The sequence below is a fragment of the Notothenia rossii genome (genome assembly GCF_949606895.1).
Source record: "Notothenia rossii genome assembly, chromosome: 8".
Taxonomy (NCBI): domain Eukaryota; kingdom Metazoa; phylum Chordata; class Actinopteri; order Perciformes; family Nototheniidae; genus Notothenia; species Notothenia rossii.
Window position 1 is genome coordinate 6,129,850 of NC_136906.1, and position 16,140 is coordinate 6,145,989.

The following is a 16,140-nucleotide window of genomic DNA, read 5'->3' on the forward strand; positions in this document are numbered from 1 at the left end:
ACTTGAGTCAAAGTAGTCAGATCTTGTACTTGAGTCAAAGTAGAAGTAGTCAGATCTTGTACTTGAGTCAAAGTAGAAGTACTCAGATCTTGTACTTGAGTCAAAGTAGAAGTAGTCAGATGTTGTACTTGAGTCAAAGTAGAAGTAGTCAAATCTTATACTTGAGTCAAAGTAGAAGTAGTCAGATCTTGTACTTGAGTAAAAGTAGAAGTACTCAGATCTTGTACTTGAGTCAAAGTAGAAGTACTCAGATCTTGTACTTGAGTCAAAGTAGAAGTACTCAGATAATGTACTTGAGTCAAAGTAGTCAGATCTTGTACTTGAGTCAAAGTAGAAGTAGTCAGATCTTGTACTTGAGTAAAAGTAGAAGTACTCAGATCTTGTACTTGAGTCAAAGTAGAAGTAGTCAGATGTTGTACTTGAGTCAAAGTAGAAGTACTCAGATCTTGTAATTGAGTAAAAGTAGAAGTATTCAGATCTTGTACTTGAGTCAAAGTAGAAGTACTCAGATTGTAGGAATACTCTTTTACAAGTAAATGTCCTGCATTCAAAATGTTACTCAAGTAATTGTATCAAAGTGTTAACCAATACTACTCAACAATATATTTGATAGGTTTTCTCACCCTTGAGACATATCCTTTGACTGTGTGAGTCATGTGAAGGCAAGCAGATCAGAAAGCACACATTGCTCTTCTGTTCGTGTTTTATGTTGACCTCTTACACCTCTTACACCACCCTGTTTTTCCACCCTGGCATCTGGATAAGACTCTAAAGCGAGGGTATTTCAGAGACTAGCAGAAAGAAAAAAAAGGGCACACAGCTGTTGTTGTAAGGACAATCGTGGCTTTAATCTGAGAAGTGGTCTTGTTCTGTGTGGCGGCGGTTACTCTCTCTATCTTCCCTGTAGGAAGAATCAGTCTGAGGGCTCTCCTCCTCATAAGAACACACAGATGTCTCAATGTTTACATCAAATTGAATAAAAGTAAAATGTTCTGGAAAGCACCTTCTGTGTGACTGATGCCACGCCCAGTAAATAGTTTAACAACCGTTAGCGCTCATCCCAAAGCTTGATGGTTTCAGGGAGGTCAGGTGCAAACAGTATCCTCCACACATGTAAAAACCAAAGCAGCACTCATTAATGTTGAACTAGATTAAGGTTCATTTGGTGATTAGCACTTTATACACCAGCTAGTCTTTGTGTAAAGGTTAATTAGGTAAAATGATGATCTGGGTTTTTCAGAACAAACTTTATTTAGCACAAAACATAGTTACAAAGGGCTTTAACCTACAGATACATAGACAGCAAGTGCATCTAAACATGAGATTAAGACAATAAAAAAAAGTGACTTTAAAGGTCTGCCGGATGTTGTCCACAAAGGAGACCGAGCCTTTGTGTTTGCCCCTTGACCTCCGAACGACACACAGCTGTGCCTCTGAGGATCTCGGTGTGTAGGACAGGGTTTTAAAAGGTCAGATAAATCACCAAGTTTGAAACCTTGAAAGTCAGCAAAAAGAAATCTCAAAATCTATTCTCAAAGCAACAGGCAGCCAGTGTGATGTGGTCATGTGGTCTGAGTTAAAATCCTAGCAGCAGAGTTCTGGATGGGCTGGAGAGGGATTTCGGAGAGAATAACAAAAATCTAAACTACGCTATGTGTGGTGACTAATTTAAATCTAATCTAAGCATGGATGATAGTTTCCAGGTTTTTGGTAGAAAGGAAAGATCTGATGTTTGTAATGAGTCGATAAAAGCATGATTGAAGCATTGAATTGTGTCTAAAATGAGTTGATGGTCGAAGATGAGCACTGATGAGTTATAGACTGGGACAGAGAACCAAGACAAATGCTAAGCAATACTTTTTCCTACAATACAAAGGCAGATCAACAGACTATTGTCTCTGCTTGATTACTACTTAGTGGGGGGGATCCATTTGCTTAAGAAGATGTCCATTCACCGTGTCTGTCTTCCCGTTAGCATCTGAGTGTCTTTTAACTCTAAAGACTCTGGAGCAAGGTTGCTTCAGGAACCAGCCAAGCAGAAAAGAAACAAGGGCCACAATCACCACAGCTGCTGTTATGCCGACAATGGTCCCAGCTCCCATTGCTGTCTCTTCAGTGATGCGCTGCAGAAAATGAAACAAAATAAAGATTTGAGTTAGACTTCCAGTGTCTAAAAAAGATGTTTCATTCAATCAAATGATGCACGATGAGCCACGGTGTAGATCGCATGTGTCTTGACCCCAGTGGTGGTTTGCAGCCCTGATTTGATCAATGGGAGCAAAATAAAAAGAGGAATGATCGCTGGTTTACATAATTTCCGATCTGCGCCCTGAAGCAGTTCCTAAATCAAACAAACTACATTCTACACTGAACAAAAATATAAACGCAACACTTTTGTTTTTGCTCCCATTTTTCATGAGATGAACTCAAAGATTTAAAACATTTTCTATTTACATAAAATAACCATTTCTCTCAAATATTGTTCACAAATCTGAAAAAATCTGTGATAGTGAGCACTTCTCCTTTGCCGAGATAATCCATCCCACCTCACAGGTGTGGCATATCAAGATGCTGATTAGACAGCATGATTATTGCACAGGTGTGCCTTAGGCTGGCCACAATAAAAGGCCACTCTGAAACGTGCAGTTTTGCTTTATTGGGGGGGTCTGGGGGGGGTCCGAAAACCAGTCAATATCTGGGGTTAGGATTAGGGTTAGGGTTAGGATTAGGGTTAGGGTTAGGGTTCGGGTAACGTTGTGAATCGAGTGGCCTGTGTTCGTCGTCCATAACATACGCCTGCCCATACCATAACCCCACCACCACCATGGGCCACTCGATTCACAACATTACCCTAACCCTAACACCAGATACTGACTGGTTTTCGGACCCCCCCTTGATCAAGGACTTTGAGGTTAGTACTAAGGCTGAAATGAAAAAAAAACTAAAAATGATCGGGCAGTGGGACAGAAATACACCACTCAGTCAAGCAGACAAACAGACAGCGTGGCATAGAGGTGAGACCGAGGCCGATACAGATGTGCAGTGATCAGTTACAATTATAGTACCCTTCTATGAGTAGCCCAGAAGACCTTTTTTATTGTTTTGTTATTTGAAATAAAAAAAACAATAATAATTATTAGTTTTTGCATTAAAAAAAAAAACGCTTCTTTAAAACTTAATGTCTAGTTTTGACAGATAATATTATTGTATGCAATTTAAACAATATTGATTTTTCTTGTTGTTCATTTTAAGAGGCCGGTCTTATTTTCTATTTTCTATATTTACTATTGCTCATTTAATCAAGCAAAATAATGTATTATCCGATTAATTAATGAATTGTTAGAATACTATATAGCTGCAGCCCTCGTTAGTACAATATTTTTCGGGATTTTTAACAGTGTTAGTTTTGAAGTTTTAAATAATGTAATCATTGATGACTGTGAGACGATCAATAACATAGTGAGTGAGCAGTGAGGAATTGCTCTTTGTTTGTCTTGTAACATGCAGGCTGAAAGTAAGCACTAACCAGTTATCTTTTCAATGTCTGCAGGATGCTGCTGATGCACCTGTCAGTGTACAAGAGGAGTTGGCAGAGGAGGTGATGAAGATTTACCTGCTGCAGAACCAAGATGGGTCAGTCGATGAACCGACTGATGTAGGGATTGTGATTCTGTCCTCAGAAGCCTTGGGGATCTTAGCAGAGCCTGCTGCTATCTGTTGGGACTAACCTATGCCTTGGATCTGAGATACCCCAAGAATCTCAAATATAGTTTTGAGGTATTCCAAAAACTACTGTTGGAGCTGGATCCTGGCAACCTTTCAACTAAGGTTCAGACACTGAAAAATTGCCTGCATATGTAGTTGCCGACTACTGTTCAGCAAGATGCTAAAAGGTACGAGTTGAGAGTTCCATTGATAGAATGCATTTTGGACTGGTATTGTTTTAAAGTGTCACTGTTCTTGGTGCATTTCAGTCATATGCAGAGTTCCATTCTGCCCGTTGCTCCCATAGCTCAATGGAAATGTTCACATGCTCATTGGCAAAAATATACCTGGTTGAAAGTTAAGCTAGATAAAATGCCTAAAAGTGTTAAATATTCCAAGTTGAGATTTCCATTAATGCTAAGATTTCTCTGCTGCAATTGGTCTTGTTGCATTTTACCCGTGTTGAAAGGACTGCTTAGTTATATGCAGAGCTCAATTTAGCTAATCGTTTTTATAGCTTGGACATTGTTACCAGGGCTGCCCCTTCTTAGTCGACTTTATTGGTGGTTTTGCTCGACAAAGATTTCTTAAGTCAATTAGTAATATTTTAATGTATTTTTTTCATGGTAAATGACTTATTTGTAAGAAACGTATATGTATGAGTGGCCATTAGGGACATTATTCAGAAATACTGTTCACATACACATGTGAAGCACTCTCACACACACAACTGAAACCAAAATCATTTACAAATATATGTAAAAATCTCTCATATACACATGTGACACACACACACACACACACACACACATATGAAACAATCTCTTATACACAAATTAAACGCTATCATATACACATGAAAAGCGATTTTGGTATGTTTGAGAGGGATTTCAGTTGAAACGGAAGTCAATTTCAGAAAAGCGAAAACAATATTTGGTCCGTTTGCGATTGTTCCAGCATGTCTGCTCAGCAGCATGCATAAAGCTTAACTGAGGCAGCAGCGTTGTTAAATAATATCCTGGCCTCAGGGTGCACAGTCTCTCCTAAGGAGAGCTGTAGTGGGCCGTTGCCCGCCGCGGGACGGGAAGAGGGACGATAGCTGACCCCATGGTGTTGAGGCCAGGATATTGTTTAACAACGCCTCGGCCTCAGTTAAGGTGTGTGTGTGTGTGTGTGTGTGTGTGTGTGTGTGTGTGTGTGTGTGTGTGTGTGTGTGTGTGTGTGTGTGTGTGTGTGTGTGTGTGTGTGTGTGTGTGTGTGTGTGTGTGTGTGTGTGTGTGTGTGTGTGTGTGTGTGTGTGTGTGTGTGTGTGTGTGTGTGTGTGTGTGTGTGTGTGTGTTACTGGAGTGATGTTGAACCTGCAAACTCTACCAGAGTTCACAGTAATGCTGGTCGGTGTGCGGGCCTGTGGTTGGAGGAGCAGAGAGAGGGGGGTGTGTGTGTGTGTGTGTGTGGGTGTGGCACTGGAGTGACGTTGAACCTGCAAACTCACAGAGCCGGCGGCTCTCCCAAAATCACTGGCAGATATTCTCCAAAAGCAGGTTTGGCAATATGAATATGACATACCAGAGTGAATACAAAGAGCGGTAGCCGGAATGCCATGTTGAGTTTACGCGTCTGTCAAGTTTGGCGGGTTTACAACTTAGACTGATGTGTCTTGTTGCCTGCTTCCCGGCTTGGTGATGTCTGATGTCACACACACACACACACACACACACACACACACACACACACACACACACACACACACACACACACACACACACACACTTTAAGATGAGCAACTTGCAAGTCCATGTTTTTACAGAAATGTAGCTGCATATTTTTTTGTATATAACCCTCCTGTTGTGTTCGGGTCAAATCTGACCGATTTACTACTTTCATGAATTATACATAATAAGCTCTTAATTGATGTAATCAACAGTAGAGATCTGAACAATTGCTGAGAACCACTTGAGCTTTACTAAACTTTGTGTCTGATGTTGCCGGTAAAAAATGACGCGACATCAGACACAATGCATGTAGCCCACATTGTATATTCACCACTTAGTTATTCCAGCAGTGAAACATTGTTTTCAGCTTTAAACATTTTTTTGATGAGAGGACAGTGTAACTACTGGGTGGCAGGGTGGGAATTTCACGACGGCCATGGCCGTCGTTGCTCCGCACTTTGGCCGTGATGCCCTGTGAAAAAAAATGCAATTCACGGCCAAAGTGGCCTTTGTGCCCCTGTCAAAAGTTCCAGTGTAAACAACGCTAGTGAAGTCATAGTGCGCGCAGTAGGATAGTCCCGTGTCTGTGGATCAGAGCGATTGCTCTGCTGTGGTTGGTCCGTCAGACATGCCGTGTAAACAACGCTAGTGAAGTCATAGTGCGCGCAGTAGGATAGTCCCGTGCCTGTGGATCAGAGCGATTGCTCTGCTGTGATTGTTCCGTCAGACATGCCGTGTAAACAACGCTAGTGAAGTCATATTAGTGCGCGCAGTAGGATAGTCCCGTGTCTGTGGATCAGAGCGATTGCTCTGTTGTGATTGTTCCGTCAGACATGCATGTAGGGGCCCGACAGCCTCCTCCTCAGCCGCGGGAACAAATCTCGAAGTTGCTTTAAAAGCTTCAGAACAGTGTTTTCATAACTGCATTATGCGGCTTTCACAACGGACCGCTGGAGTTTCACCGCGGCTGTCAGCTGTGTTTACTCCTGTCAATCAAACAGGACGCGCTGGAGAGGGGGCGGGGCTTATTTCAATGTAAATACTGTGGAGGAAACCAACTACGACAAAATTAACCTATTTTACCGTGATTTAATTGTAATACACGTTTCAAAATGATGCTGAAGTAACTACATACTGATACCGGTTAGTAAAAAATATGAATTAATGCTTTGCCAAGTCTGCAGACAAGACGGCAAGCAAAAAACCTTTTAAAATGCGCGTTTTCTGAATGGATCAATCAGGCTAAACTAACCTGTAGCTGCTCCGTCCACACTCACAACATCGTCCTAAAGACAGAATTAAAGCAGCGATTGTATTCGCCATGACAGTCTGTGGTTTGTACATGTTTAACTTTTGTCCAGAGCTGTGAACACACACACACACACACACACACACACACACACACACACACACACACACACACACACACACACACACACACACACACACACACACACACACACACACACACACACACACACACACACACACACACACACACACACACACACACACACACACACACTTTATGTGCAGAGTTTGACCCTTGAAGGCTGATTCTTCTGCTCTGAAATTGAATATATTTGTTACATATTAATATAATTTTAGATGTTTTGATTTGATTTTGTGAATGGGAGAAGTAGATGGAAAACATACCAAACACTAATTATTCAAAGTAAATTATTTTATTTTATATATGGTAATACTAAGGAGGCATAGATGATGATATGTTTGACATTATTGATATTAAAACAGTGATTTGTTTTTCTTATCAGAAAGTGAAGTTATTTATTTGTCAGCTCCAAATCCAAATGTTTCCCTCAATGGCCTTTGTGCCCTGGCATGTGGCCTTTGCGTCCTGAAAAAATGTGACACCAAAGGCCAAATGGCCTTGCCCCTAAAATGACGAAATTCCAAGCCTGCTGGGTGGTGTTGTATTTATTTAGTCTAAATTCTGTCCTTTGGCTTTATCCCACCACTATATCAAATAAAATCAACAACCTGCATTTGCATATAATTTCAAGAATATGCATTGAACATATTCCAAGTGATATTAAACCTGCATGTGCACTTGGAAAGACCGATCATTATTTGTATAACAATTACAGTGGCTCCAGAGGAATTTAACGGTAAAACAACTCACCCCTGCACAACTTCAGATGTTTTGTTAATTAACCTTTGATGTCCGTTATTGCCCTCTCTAAATTCGATTAATTTACTTGCAATATGATTAGTGTTAATTAAGGCAGTCTCTTTGAAGTTGTGTGAGACTGTGTTACGTCCCCACTAGGGATGAGGAAATGCAACACACACCAGTTGGAATTGGTATAATTATAAATGGTTTATTTTAAATAGCAGAGGTAAAAAAATGGCAGGCATGCAGCCTGGAACAACAAAAGGGCCAAAAGGGCACAGGTGGACAAATAACCAAACAAACGGAGGACTCTAGCAGAGTCTACTTGCATACAAGGAAATAAACACTATTAAACTAAACAAAACCTCACTTTAAAAGTGGTACAACTAACACAAAGAATCTATACAAAAACAAAGCTAAACTAAAGGCAACAGTCGCAAAAACCTAAGCTACTCTAACCTCTAACTAAGCTAGACACTACTAACACACAATATCACACGGAGATGGGCACACAAGTTTAACCACAGTTTAACAGATCTGTCTAAGGACCAAGTAGCGAGAGGCGTCTGTACCACATCACAGAACCTCCAGAGTGATGATTGTCCCCAGGCTTTGAATTCATCTCCAGCAGGCTGTGCGCTGCGCTTGGAGTGCGTCGGGCCCGGCGTGCTCCAATCACAATCCCCAGGAGATAGCAGCCAATGACGTCAGGGCAATCGCACTGCTCATTTACATACCACACATATTAACACAATAAAGACGACCCGGAAGGCAGCAGCCGTAACAGACCGTCTCCCCCCGTCCCCGACAGAATAAGCCATTTTATAGTTTGTCATGATTTTCCGTAAAAAGTCAAGTATAGTTTGTCAAAAAAAATATGAAAAAAGTCATTTTGTAGAGTAGTATGTTGAAAATCTCAACAAATGGAAAAAAAGAAAGAAGCATAATACAGTTTTGTCAAAAAGTAGGGCTGCATAATATATTTAAGACCTGTTGTTATCGCAATATCAGATCTTAAAGACAGCTTGAACTGGATAAATGTTTTTGTCTTCATGGATGGTGTGTGTTGCAGAGCATTGGTGTTAACCAGAATTAACAAAGAAGAGAAGAGTGTAATGAAACCTGTCCTGTGGTTGTAGACCATAATCTATAACCACAGCACAGGTTTCACGTATCCTGCTGCAGCAGAGCTAATTAGACCTGCATGTGGTCTCGCACACAAATTCTGTGAAATTAGTGTAGAAACTTGAAATGTAAGACCTAAACGCACATGTGCAAAGACACACCCATACTGTAGAATAGGGGCCTTTCTCTCTGTGAATAGGTGTGAATACTCACTGTGAAGCCTTAGCCCCGACCGCATGCTCCACATCATACATACAGAGTGAAAACCACGAAGAACGGCAATCTGAAATACCTACCAGTAACTGCCACATCACAGCTAACAAAGAATGACGTTGCATTTTTCACCATGAGCTGCTTGCCTGTGCGTACAATTTAAGGTAAATAGTGTCCAAACAGTCATAGTATAGTGTGTTGAAAATATAGAGAAAAAATTGTTAAAAAAATAGAATATTATGAAAATATCATGAAGGAAGTCAAAATATGAAAAAAGTATATAGATTTCGTACAGCAGTATGTTGAACAAATCATAGTCATAGTATTTCATATATCATTTAAAAAAGAGTCACAGTGTAGAAGGTCTAAACTTTTATTTTAAAATAGTATGTCAAAAGTATCTTGAAAATCACATGAATTAATCATGAATTTATCACATTTAGCAGTGATTCCATTTCAGCCACAGCTTGCCACAAATCATCTGACTGATAGTGTATTTAACAAACTTCAACTAGCTTTATTAAATATCAGGTCTTTGGCAGGAAAAACATTTTGAATCAATGATTTTATCACTGAGCACAATCTAGATTATATGTTTTTAACGGAAACATGGATTGAACAAAAATAACAGCGCAGCTCCACCAAGAAAGTGGATCACATGACTCCAATTCTGAAGTCTCTACCTGTGTGTCAAAGAATAGATTTCAAAATACTGCTGCTGGTTTATAAAGCACTGAATGGTTCAGGCGCTAAATACATTTCTGACCTCCTGCTAAATTATGAACCGTCCAGATCTCTCAGGTCTTCAGGGACAACGCTGCAACGCTTACTACTTTTAAATCCAGGCTGAAGACTTTTCTTTTTGTCGCTGCTTTTAATTGAACTATTCACATCTTAAACTGCACTGTAACCTTTATTCATATATTCTTCTCTCTTTTGCTTTACATACCAAGGTTTAATTATACTGTGTCAAAGGGTTGTGGTATGTATGAGCATCTGCCGGGCTGGTAGAATCGGTATGCACTTTCTCCTGTGTCCTCGTCCTCTCCTGTCATCTTTGACCCCTTTTATACACCCGGTGCAGCTAAACCCCGCCACCAAGTGTTCAAAAAATAATATTGCACTATACATATAAATAAAATAAATCGACACACCAACAACACCCATAAAATGGCTCCTACACACCGGCCCCTAATTGGTTTTAGTGTGAAACAAAAAACAATTACCAATAAATAATAAACACACTATGAAAAATAAAAATGGTGTGTTCTATGTGTTGGTATTTAATTCTTAATGATTATTCCGTTTTCTTCTCCCTTATTTTAAGGGTAACCAGTCTTTGTGGTACTTATGTCTCAGCTTCCTGGAGCGGACATATCTTCGTTATTCGGAGGTTTCTTCCGGTCACCGGTCCACTCCGTGAATGTTTTCAGATTCTTTGCATTTATGATGTCTGGGATCTCAAACCCGACCTCATACTGCTGGTGCTCTCGCTCCATGGTCTGCTTGACGACTGCTTCCCTGACGCCATGGAGACGACCCTGCCGACCTTTGATGCGGTTCATCAGCTCAATCTGCTCAAGTTCAGGTTCAAACCACTCAACGATGTCACAGGCATCCTTTTTGGTGAACGCCGTCTTTTCTGGATCCAAATGTTCCTGAAACCACAACAGCTTCTCACCGATGCAGCTCCGACGTGTTGCTTTGTCTTTATTCTGTCTCTCTCTGTCTGATTTCTTCTCGTGCCAGGTATTGTCTTTATTAGGATCCCCATTAGCACTAGCATGAGCATTGGCTATTCTTCCTGGGGTCCTCACACACTCAAGTGTAAGTAGCTTTCCGGCTGTACGGGTGACAAACCTTCTCCGGAGCCTCCAGCATTTTGCCGGTTTGAAAACATGTGTGGGTGCTGCTGTTAGAATCTCTGCTGTCATTGCTTCCTCTTAGGGGACCATAGAAGACCCACCCCAGTAGGGTCTTCATAGCATACGGTCCTTCTCCTTGACTGTTGACCAGCTCCCGAGGTTCCAATACCTTAGGAGAATCTGTCCCGATGAGTAGGTCAATGCCAATTTCATGAATTTTGATGTTCTTTACGGCCATTTTTCAAGATCTTCTTGTACAGGAATATTGTGCTTGTTAACAGGCAGGGTCTTATGTGTGAACACATCAGATAGTTTAAGGAAATTGTTTTTGGCCGGACTCGATATTTCCAAACCTGAGATATGATGACTAGACACAATTTCTTCTTGATTCATTGTCTTTAAGAGAATGTTAGTCCTTTGTCCTGTAAGGTTTGCCTCCTCATTAAACTTTCTGTGCAAAAGACAAACTTCCAGTGTCCAAAAATGCATACGTCTGCAACTCTTTGTCCCCCTTGTGGCTCTTTACTTGAACTGGGATGATGGAAAAAATGAGATGACCTCCCGCCCCAATATGACCACATATTTGAGGTGGGACAACAGTATTACCTCCAGTTGGTTTCCCATTCTGTTCTGTGTGTTCTGCTTCCTTTCTTTTGCACTTTTGTTCAATGTGGAGTATTTCAGGAGGATTTTGGTTGCACACATAACATGTCAAACGACTGTGGCAGTGTTTGCTTATGTGACCTATTTTTAGGCATCTAAAACAGACTCCCTTTTCCTTCAAAACGTCAAGCCTTTGTCTGTGTGTTTTCTTCAGGATGTGTGGACGCTGATGCAGAGCGGAGTGCACGTGCTGGGGTGTACGGTTTAACCATGTCCTGGATGTAGGAAGGGTCAGATCCATTCACAGCATGGTACGCTAGTACCAGTGTCTTGAAGTGGATTCTAGCAGTTACTGGAAGCCAGTGAAGGGAGCGGAGGAGCGGCGTGGTGTGGGAGAATGTAGGAAGGTTGAAGACCAGACGAGCCGCTTCAAAAAATCATGAAAGCTGTGAATTTTCTGCATAATTCCAAAATCCAATGGAGATCCCATTGTGATGCTAACTTTCAGGTAAGACTAAAAGTGGTTTCAAAGTCAGAAGGAGTGTGACAGCTGCCAACAGGTTCATTTCAGTTTAATACACATTATTTTATAAAAGATGATCCAACTTAAAGAGCCGCAGTCAAACTTTAAATGCACCAACAATATATGGTTAGAAAGATATACTTCTCCCCATCGCTCGACACATATCTGTAGGTTTTTCAGCATAACCCTTTACATGTATTATTGAAAACAAACTAAACCAAACTATTTTCATCACAGGGTCACCTGCAGAGTTCACCAGGACGAAATAAAGAGGAGAAACATAGAGATTTACACACCAGGTAAGATTGAGCTTTAACAATGCAACTCCCATATCATATTTATTTTACACACAGTTGTTCTATAAAATAGGGCAATAATCAAAACAATATTGTAGCGACCCTGTATAGGGTGCTGTGTGGGTCATTCAAGCATCCCCCGTCTCTCTGCCAATCACAGAGCTGCACAGTAATGCTGGTCGATGTGCGGGCCTGTGGTTGGAGGAGCAGAGGTGTGTGTGTGTGTGTGTGTGTGTGTGTGTGTGTGTGTGTGTGTGTGTGTGTGTGTGTGTGTGTGTGTGTGTGTGTGTGTGTGTGTGTGTGTGTGTGTGTGTGTGTGTGTGTGTGTGTGTGTGTGTGTGTGTGTGTGTGTGTGTGTGTGTGTGTGTGTGTGTGTGTGTGTGTGTGGTACTGGAGTGATGTTGAACCTGCAAACTCTACCAGAGTTCACAGTAATGCTGGTCGGTGTGCGGGCCTGTGGTTGGAGGAGTAGAGAGGGGGGGGTGTGTGTGTGTGTGTGTGTGTGTGTGTGTGTGTGTGTGTGTGTGTGTGTGTGTGTGTGTGTGTGTGTGTGTGTGTGTGTGTGTGTGTGTGTGTGTGTGTGTGTGTGTGTGTGTGTGTGTGTGTGTGTGTGTGTGTGTGTGTGTGTGTGTGGCACTGGAGTGACGTTGAACCTGCAAACTCTCACAGAGCTGCACAGTAATGCTGGTCGGTGTGCGGGCCTGTGGTTGGAGGAGTAGAGAGGGGGGGTGTGTGTGTGTGTGTGTGTGTGTGTGTGTGTGTGTGTGTGTGTGTGTGTGTGTGTGTGTGTGTGTGTGTGTGTGTGTGTGTGTGTGTGTGTGTGTGTGTGTGTGTGTGTGTGTGTGTGTGTGTGTGTGTGTGTGTGTGTGTGTGTGGCACTGGAGTGACGTTGAACCTGCAAACTCTAACAGAGCTGCACAGTAATGCTGGTCGGTGTGCGGGCCTGTGGTTGGAGGAGCAGAGAGGGTGTGTGTGTGTGTGTGTGTGTGTGTGTGTGTGTGTGTGTGTGTGTGTGTGTGTGTGTGTGTGTGTGTGTGTGTGTGTGTGTGTGTGTGTGTGTGTGTGTGTGTGTGTGTGTGTGTGTGTGTGTGTGTGTGTGTGTGTGTGTGTGTGTGTGTGTGTGTGTGGTACTGGAGTGATGTTGAACCTGCAAACTCTACCAGAGTTCACAGTAATGCTGGTCGGTGTGCGGGCCTGTGGTTGGAGGAGCAGAGAGGGTGTGTGTGTGTGTGTGTGTGTGTGTGTGTGTGTGTGTGTGTGTGTGGTACTGGAGTGATGTTGAACCTGCAAACTCTACCAGAGTTCACAGTAATGCTGGTCGGTGTGCGGGCCTGTGGTTGGAGGAGCAGAGAGGGGGTGTGTGTGTGTGTGTGTGTGTGTGTGTGTGTGTGTGTGTGTGTGTGTGTGTGTGTGTGTGTGTGTGTGTGTGTGTGTGTGTGTGTGTGTGTGTGTGTGTGTGTGTGTGTGTGTGTGTGTGTGTGTGTGTGTGTGTGTGTGTGTGTGTGTGTGGCACTGGAGTGACGTTGAACCTGCAAACTCTAACAGAGCTGCACAGTAATGCTGGTCGGTGTGCGGGCCTGTGGTTGGAGGAGCAGAGAGGGTGTGTGTGTGTGTGTGTGTGTGTGTGTGTGTGTGTGTGTGTGTGTGTGTGTGTGTGTGTGTGTGTGTGTGTGTGTGTGTGTGTGTGTGTGTGTGTGTGTGTGTGTGTGTGTGTGTGTGTGTGTGTGTGTGTGTGTGTGTGTGTGTGTGTGTGGTACTGGAGTGATGTTGAACCTGCAAACTCTACCAGAGTTCACAGTAATGCTGGTCGGTGTGCGGGCCTGTGGTTGGAGGAGCAGAGAGGGGGTGTGTGTGTGTGTGTGTGTGTGTGTGTGTGTGTGTGTGTGTGTGTGTGTGTGTGTGTGTGTGTGTGTGTGTGTGTGTGTGTGTGTGTGTGTGTGTGTGTGTGTGTGTGTGTGTGTGTGTGTGTGTGTGTGTGTGTGTGGTACTGGAGTGACGTTGAACCTGCAAACTCTAACCTTTAACCTATGAACCTGTATTTGTATGCTACCAAAGGAGCTATTAAACCTAAGAACTTGAAGCCTGTTTCTTACTCCAATGACAGAACGTTTCAATATGTTCTGTATCTTTTGGTTTTTGATTATTTTGGGGGATTATCATAATTGCATGGCCGCTTTGCCAAGTACAATCATTTTTCTCTAATTTTGTCTTGCTGTTTCCAGATGGTAATGTCTGTATCGTTACTAGAATTATTTGATCCAAGATAATTTCCTGAAACTTATTTCATGCACATATTTGAGTTTCCAATTCCCCCTAAATTAGATTATTAGTCTTATTTGGTCAAATTATATTATAATATACCTTTTTTTGTCATTTCAGATGAATTCAAGACATCCTGTACTCCATTCATCATCATTGCTCATATAGAACCTATAATTGCATGTTATATTTGCCCTCCTATACCTTACCGGTGTCATCTCTGGTAAGTTGGAAACACTATTTTATTAACAGAGAACTTTTAATTGTCTGCTGCTGCAAAATCCCAAAGTTCCCCCCATATTGTTTTCTGTACATATGAAGGGGCTTTGAGGACAATATAAAGTAATACAGTTCTCTTCCTTCAGCACTGTCAATAATGCTTGTTCTCGATCAGATGTGCAGATTTGCATGGATTTCAACGATTCCATTGAAACATTGACCATGTTTTAACCCCTTAAGATTCCCAGATTGCATTTGATTGGCAATAAAAGCCTTTACACCAAATAAAAGTGTTGATATAGAGCTTTTAATGAGAACGAAACACAATTCAAATGGCAGTAACGGTAGATTAATACAGCATATCAGGAATCGTTTTCATATTGTATTTATTTTCAGTTGGAAACTGATGTCAGTATCGATAGGAAATGTTTTTGTGTTTTTACACAGTGGGGGACAACAAGTACTTTCTACGTAAGCAACACAACAAGGTGCCACAAACAGAAGAAGATTACAACGGGAAAAAACAGACTGAAAATCCGTGACCTAGAGTCCAAACTTCTTGACTTTAGATCTAAGCAGAGTCCTGTGGTTTTTCCTGGCCAGCCTACGATTGTTAACAGTCCGTCCAAGTCTTCCCCAGATGTCTCAAAACCCCTGAAAACTCAAAGCAAATTTCCCCACGACGACAATCCAAAACCAGCAGCTTCAACCAACAACAACCATCAAATTCTGTCAGTTTACCCCAGAACAAAGACTCAAAACCAGAGGTCCCAACACACATCCCTGCGTTCCCTCAGATCCGAAGAGGCAAACATAGCCACAGCAGTCCTGCTCTTTTGACCAAAAATGATGAAGTGTCCCCCAGTTCTCCTTCAGCCTCCTCTTCCTCGAAGGTTCAGCTTTCGATGAGCATGTCCGAGTCTGGATCACGTTCAAACACCTTGTCCTACCCATTACTGTCCGTTAACCGCTTCTCTCCTCTGGCAAATCTACCTGAAGATGACTCCAGAATGAGAGCAGAGCGGGGTTTCTTCATTGGTTTTCTTCAGTATAGGAAGACATCAAAAATAAGTAGTCAGTGAGGGAGAAAGTACTTAAAGTAAAATGAGTCATACCACAGTGAAGAAAAGCAAAACACATGCATTGAGGATTTAACTCTAGTCAAAGTATTTTTAAAATACCAAAAATAAAAGCACTTAGTATGCATTTTTTATATAATATTGGCCAAATTATATCACTAATATACTTACATTTTAATGTGGAGCTAACTTTTTGTACTAGTAAATATGGACTTAAAAAAAAAAAAGGAAATAAAAATGTCCAAATTGTAGTAGAATAGAATTATAATGTTACTTAAAAAGGAAATACTTAATTACAGTACTGTGATTGGTAAATGTGTACTTGGGTAAATGTAGTGAGTTACTTTGGTTTGGTGGGTTTTGGCATTAAAGATGTTTACAAAATGCTCTGTTCACAGGAGTTATTT

The 16,140-nt window shown here is 41.7% G+C and overlaps 1 long non-coding RNA gene across 4 annotated transcripts; it reads left to right on the forward strand.

Moving 5' to 3' along the window:
• The first annotated feature begins 2,891 nt into the window (after window positions 1-2,891).
• On the forward strand, window positions 2,892-15,922 carry LOC307016334. 4 transcript variants are annotated; one of them, XR_013801775.1, is made up of 5 exons: window positions 2,892-2,911; window positions 3,551-3,893; window positions 11,572-12,179; window positions 14,556-14,658; window positions 15,102-15,922. It is a non-coding gene; the product is annotated as an uncharacterized lncRNA (long non-coding RNA). The 4 variants fall into 4 exon arrangements; XR_013801778.1 differs by lacking the exons at window positions 2,892-2,911; window positions 3,551-3,893 and adding an exon at window positions 10,956-11,342 and having other exon boundaries at window positions 11,572-11,865; window positions 12,118-12,179; XR_013801776.1 differs by lacking the exon at window positions 2,892-2,911 and having other exon boundaries at window positions 3,392-3,893.
• The last annotated feature ends 218 nt before the right edge of the window (window positions 15,923-16,140 follow it).